This window comes from Dipteris shenzhenensis, chromosome 26 (genome assembly GCF_047967505.1).
Source record: "Dipteris shenzhenensis isolate YYH24624 ecotype China chromosome 26, Dip_SZ_1.0, whole genome shotgun sequence".
In the NCBI taxonomy this organism is placed as follows: Eukaryota; Viridiplantae; Streptophyta; class Polypodiopsida; order Gleicheniales; family Dipteridaceae; genus Dipteris; species Dipteris shenzhenensis.
The window spans coordinates 46,497,986-46,503,907 of record NC_141621.1 but is presented as its reverse complement, the minus strand read 5'-3'; the positions used below and the strand labels follow the sequence as shown (position 1 = coordinate 46,503,907).

General features: G+C 36.2%; 1 long non-coding RNA gene across 2 annotated transcripts; it reads left to right on the top strand.

Annotated features, from left to right (window-relative positions):
- Nucleotides 1-4,454: 4,454 nt before the first annotated feature.
- Nucleotides 4,455-5,662, top strand: LOC147885173 (uncharacterized). 2 transcript variants are annotated; one of them, XR_015543570.1, is made up of 3 exons: nt 4,455-4,722; nt 5,044-5,160; nt 5,236-5,662. It is a non-coding gene; the product is annotated as an uncharacterized LOC147885173 (long non-coding RNA). The 2 variants fall into 2 exon arrangements; XR_015543569.1 differs by having other exon boundaries at nt 5,038-5,160.
- The last annotated feature ends 260 nt before the right edge of the window (nt 5,663-5,922 follow it).

The following is a 5,922-nucleotide window of genomic DNA, read 5'->3' as shown; positions in this document are numbered from 1 at the left end:
GTTGGGTTAGACTACTATCCCTAGAGAGTTATCAAGCAACATAATAACTGACTTACCCATCCATTTTCTTATCCTTTGAGCATTGATTTTGCATCTAGGGAAGTCCTTTTATAGGAAAGTTCTAATCACGTTATAGCTGCTATCTATATTAGGCCCATCATTTTTAAAGTTCTTAATCAATTTTTGGATTTGCATGAAGGCATTAAAGTCTTCCTTTTGCATATATAGGATGGGAATTAATTGAGAAAGCATAACTTTTTCCAAAAAGGATTTTGGCCTATTACTATGAGCCCAAATTAATTTACAAAAGGGGTAATCAAGGGACCCTATCTTACGATACTTGTTGGTCATTGCTACACCATTGTCTATATTTGTAAGAGTGATGGTCATGTTCAAGAAATTGTCCTTTATTCCCATTGATTTCTCATCCTTACCTGCTCTCTTAGACATCGTCATGTCCTTTATCTAAAGGAATTGGAGGGGGTAGATCCAAAGAGGGTCTATCTCACTTATGCTCCTTGGTTTAAAAAAGTCCAATGGGGAGTCCGACACATTGATCATAAGGATATCATCCATATATATGAGGGAATGTTTAAAGTTTAATATATATTCCATTTCTTTGTATGCCACAATCTAGATATGAGCTTGAATTTAAACCAAACCAAATAAAAATTGCACCATAGGGGAGAGTAAAAAATTCCCATGGGGATGCCTGATACTTGTTTAAAGACCTCATCCTAATGCATATTCCCTAATAGCCATAAGTTAGTCTCAATGCACTCTTCCTTGGATAGAGAAATCTAGGTTTTTCTCTTCCTATTATACCAGGAGATCTTCTTCTTATTCCAACAGATGCATATGTATTGATTGCCTTGTCGATGGAAGGCTAAGCTGATTTATTGTGGCAAGATGTTCCTTAATCCAAAATCCCATCAAGGGGGATATTATCATAGCATCTTCCAATGTCTACCTAATTCAAATAAGGTGAATGGAAAAATGAAGTAATATAAAATTATTGGGAATCTTTAAATTTTGTTCTTTGAAATTGTGCATCTCTGACCTAAAAGACATTTTCTCCTTGTGCTTTGTCAATCTTTGTATATGCAAAGTCGGGGTGCTAAAATCAAGGGAATCAAGGAAAATGTGATATGTGAAAATTATGATTGTCCTCTAAAATGGTAGAATTTATGCATAGTGTACTAAAGGCTCCTTTTTCTCATAAACAACAAAATATATTAATAAATATAGAGCTTCTAGTGCCTCCATGTTCCTAAGGGATTATAAAGTACTTTAGTTAGAGGTTGATATTTAATAAAGTGTGAAAAAAGAACAAAGAGAATTTCCTTGCTTAAAAGGCAAAGCCTTGAACTTTTGCATCTAAGATAAGTCATAATATTATTAAAGAAAACTTGAATGTAAGCATGCTAGGTCATCTCCCTCATCAATTTTTTTAAAAAAGCCATTACACATAACTTTAACTAATTTTTCAATATTAGATACCACACCTTGTCTCTTTTGTACAAGTTGGTTAGCCATCGAGTTCAATAAGCAATATAACAAACTTCCCTAATATTAATTTCTTCCACTCTCTTGCCAGCTTGTGAAACCATGTGGTATACACAAGTAGCCATGTAAATCTTGATAGTCTATTTGATAGACTTACGAGCCTATAAGCTGAGCCAAGACATCTTGAGAGTGCTCTCACCTCATGTGGACATGGGACTTGATATTTCTGCATATCCAAAAGCTCTCATGGTGGAACAACCATCAATTGTTGTTCTCACTGAGGTAATGCTAGTAAGGATGTAGAGTGAGAACGAAAGCTGCAGTAATAGTGCAATCCCAGGGGGGCACTATATAAAAACCTCAAATAGCATGTGCAATCAAGGAGTATTAAAAAAATCCCCTACCTATGGAAATTTATAACCTATATACACCCCTTATATAAATTTTGAGATGTTTAAAGTATCCCTTATGTATGAAAATTTTCACTTTTTGGATTAAAAAGCCCCTTATATATCTGTATTTTCTATAACTCCATAGAAATATAAAACCTATTTTGTTGATTGCACAACTATCTTACATATTTCTTAGTGACCTCCCTGGGAGTGTAATCCGAGCTCCAAAGTCTAGAAGCTATAGAATATCTTAACCAGTAGATTTGACAACTAGGATGACAAGGTAAATGTTAACGGGGATTCATCTTCCATGTTGTCTAGTTGTATCAATACAACATTTTGTCTAAACTACAGCCGCCACAAGCCAAGAAACAAAGCAAGTAGATCAGACATCAAGCAATACAAAATTGCTTGAATTAAACAAATTAAGAACAAACAAACAAAAAACAAGGTTGGAAGCTAGAATGTAAAACTTTGAAGAATATACTACTCAAAGTACCCCCATAGAGTGCTACAACTCAATTGACGATGATGAATGAGCAATGTCACTTGTATTTTAGAAGTCTAGAATCAACAAATTACAAAAATTTACAAAGAGGGGCAAGGAGCCCCTTCTAAAGTCTACTTTTTTCCAATGGTCATCATAAGGTGCCTTGGGGTTTGACTTAACTGTCATATTCTAAAGATGGCTACGATCATGCAGGTGGTGCCGTAATAACCAGGGTGTTGATGGATTGAACAATGGCAACCCTCTTGATTGTGCCTTAAAGGATCTATCAGATGCAGGGGTGACTCTAGCCGTTAGATCTATTAGTGTTATTGAAATGCCTACCCAATCGGGGTGGTCAAACTAGTTAACACTTTGGCACCCCCAAGGGAATGTGCCCATTTTAACCAATAAGGGGGGTGGTCCACACGCAGTTGTGACATAAGTTAAAAAATACCATGGGGGGTATTCCACACCCATCAAGAGACCATCTCATTTTTTGACAAAACTAATCAAGGAGGGTGTTCCACATCTTTGATTGAATTTCAAAAGAAAATCATAAATGGTTATAAAATGATATAAAAAAGTTAGATGACCATAAACCATTTAAAACAATCCTTAGTGAAAAATATGCTTTCCTAAGTATGTGGTTAGGTAATGCAAAAACTCCTGAGAAATTTTAAAAGAAATGAATGACTAAAAATGAACTCCTATTCTAAGATATCAATGAGGTTTTAACTTGGCCATTGGAGGGTAAAGAAGTTAGAATACACCTTAACAAAGGGGGCATAAATTACTTATATAATTAAATGTTAAAATGAGTATAAAGAACTAATAAATGAAAATATAAAAAGCATTCAATAAAAAGTTAAGGTTACATAAGAAATTTATAAGGAAAAAGAGGTTAAAATAAAGCTTGTCTCATCAAAGACAATTCAATCAAACACCTTTCAAAAATTCCAATTTGTGGAAGAAAGACTAAGACCAAAATAAAGCAAAATGACAATAAATAAAGCACTGTGATATGTATGTGCATATATATATATATATATATATATATATGAACTTACACACAGAAGTAAGACAAAGAACTATACCTGTAGGAACTCACACGTGAAGAACCAAGACTCGCAAAGAGAAGGGACTTATATATATATATACACAAAGAACTAAAGAGAATCATCAAATTGCAGGATTAGGGGGATGTAACATGAACAAATCCCTTCAGTTGAAATTACAAGCAACAGGTTCAAGGACAAATGAAACTACTATTTAAATTATAATTTGTGAGTGGTATAATAAATGCTAATTAATTATTAGTGAGCAATATACAAAAGAATTAAAAAGAGGGAGCATTAAATACTTATTAACATTTAATTGTGGAAATATTCACATAGCATAATATAGAGTGAGTGTACAAATATGTAGGAAAAAATAAATACAAATTTATAGAAAATGTAGGCCTATGTGTGTGTTGTTATTGTTAGGGGGGTTTGTTTAAAATTAAGTTATGAGAGAGGAGTGTGTGTACGTGTGTGTGTGTGTGTGTGTGTTCACCTTCTCCTCGACGCCTACATTGAAAATTCATGTCATGCAAAATTCCCATTAATTGAAACACAAAATGCATGCATATGCGGAAAGCACATCTTTTTAATTCGAAGATTTTCCATCTATGCTTCACCCTTACTATCCTGCAACCAACCCACATGGTGCCTTTATTTGATATTCTATTTATTGAGCGGGTCTCTATCCCATCATAGACGGGTCAAGCTACTTGTGTGAGATAAATTCACTGTAGCATAAGGGGCATTGCCTGATTTACTTTCCACGGGCAATTTACACGAAAAGTTTGCTAGGGGGACATATCACATTAGGCTAGGCTTTCTTGGTATTACCTCAACTCCTCTTTGTTAGCTTGCTTGGGGGGGCTAGGCTATAATGAAGGCAAATGGCAAATTAGTGAAATTTTAAAATCTTATTCATGAAAAAATATGAGTGGTCCAATTTGTTTGCTCTTCCACTCCCAGGCTGACACCTATTGAAATGCATGCTTTGTATTGTACTGCTATTTACGCTCTGCTCTGTGGTTCGTCTCAATATTGGTTTGTCTTGGCGGTGTGTGATCTAGCATCGTCTGTGTTGTCTCGGTAGGATTTGCACCGGTGCTCTGTTGCTGTGTTTGGGATGGTGACTGGTGCTGCTCTTAAGTGTGGATGGGCGCTCTTGTGGTCCACTGAGTCTATATCGTATAGAGCATAGAGATGTTTGGTATGCTGGTTCTTTGACCAAACTACCGAAGTAATTGAAGGGATCCCATCTTCCCTCCGAGCCTATTTGGTGAGTCTAATGGGGCAATTGGCATGGGTGCACCTTTTTCGTAGTTGTGCCTATATAATCGACAGAGCAGAATGTGTTTTCATCGGCCTTCATATCTTTCAGACTCTAGTTTTATACTTCCTCTTTTCTCTCCCTATGGCTTCTCCCATTGAATTCTCTGGTGATTCCATAGAGACCGGTAGCCAGAACTTCGAACGTGGTATGATCTGAATGTGCTTTTTTGCTTTATCACTTCACTTCCTTCCTTACTTTTTTTGGCTTTTTTTCTTGCATGTGTTTCAACTTTCCTTCAACAAACGTACAACTCTCGCAAAGTTTCAGAGCTGTAGAAGTCTGCGGATCCTTTGCATGTGACACCTGTTCAGCACACCGGTGGAGATGAAATCATTAGTGTCACATGCAACATTGCTACTTCAATACACGAAGATCAAGCAAATGGTATCTAGTCCTTTATTTCTCATGTGATGTTCAAGAGTATTCTGCATGTGTCAAAGTGAAGATTTTGTTTTCTAGTATTAGGTGAATGTGCTCCCGAGAAGAAGAAAGTCGACGTTCGTAACTCCGACCACTCTATGAATGATATTCCTTTGAACTATACGACTCCTATGTTATGTGGGAAATGTGTAAATGACACTAGTATTCCAGAGTACGAATCAGGTATGCACTTCTCCTTTCACCCTCATCCCATCTATAATTGTCTTGCTACTCCAATAGACCTTCTCTTTTTGGCCGTGCTACTCCAGTAGACCTTCTCTTCCTATCACAGCACACTTTCTCCGTACTCTAGAATTCACCAACAAAGTTTGTCTGCATCATGCCCATCCAATCACGAGCATGCATGCAAATGCTTAGAGCTTCACGCTCTCAGGCTCTCGTACCAGCAAAGAGTGCCCCAAATTTATAGCTCTACTTCACTATACGTAGTAAGGGCCGATCTGTCCCATTTAACGAGAAAGCTATTCCATTTTTAGTTAGTTGCTATCCATTTTGACACAAGGAACTTTGAGACGTTCTCTGTATAGGAAAAAAAGAGGATTCTCTATATCATTTACTAGTTTGAAATGAACATAACTAGTAAAAGTGCAAACTAGAGAAAATGGAACACTTCCTAGTTACCTTATCTAGGGAATCAATCAAAAAATTCCCTATGCAAGTCAATGCAGGGAATCATTAGAGAATTTCACCATATAGGAAAATTTT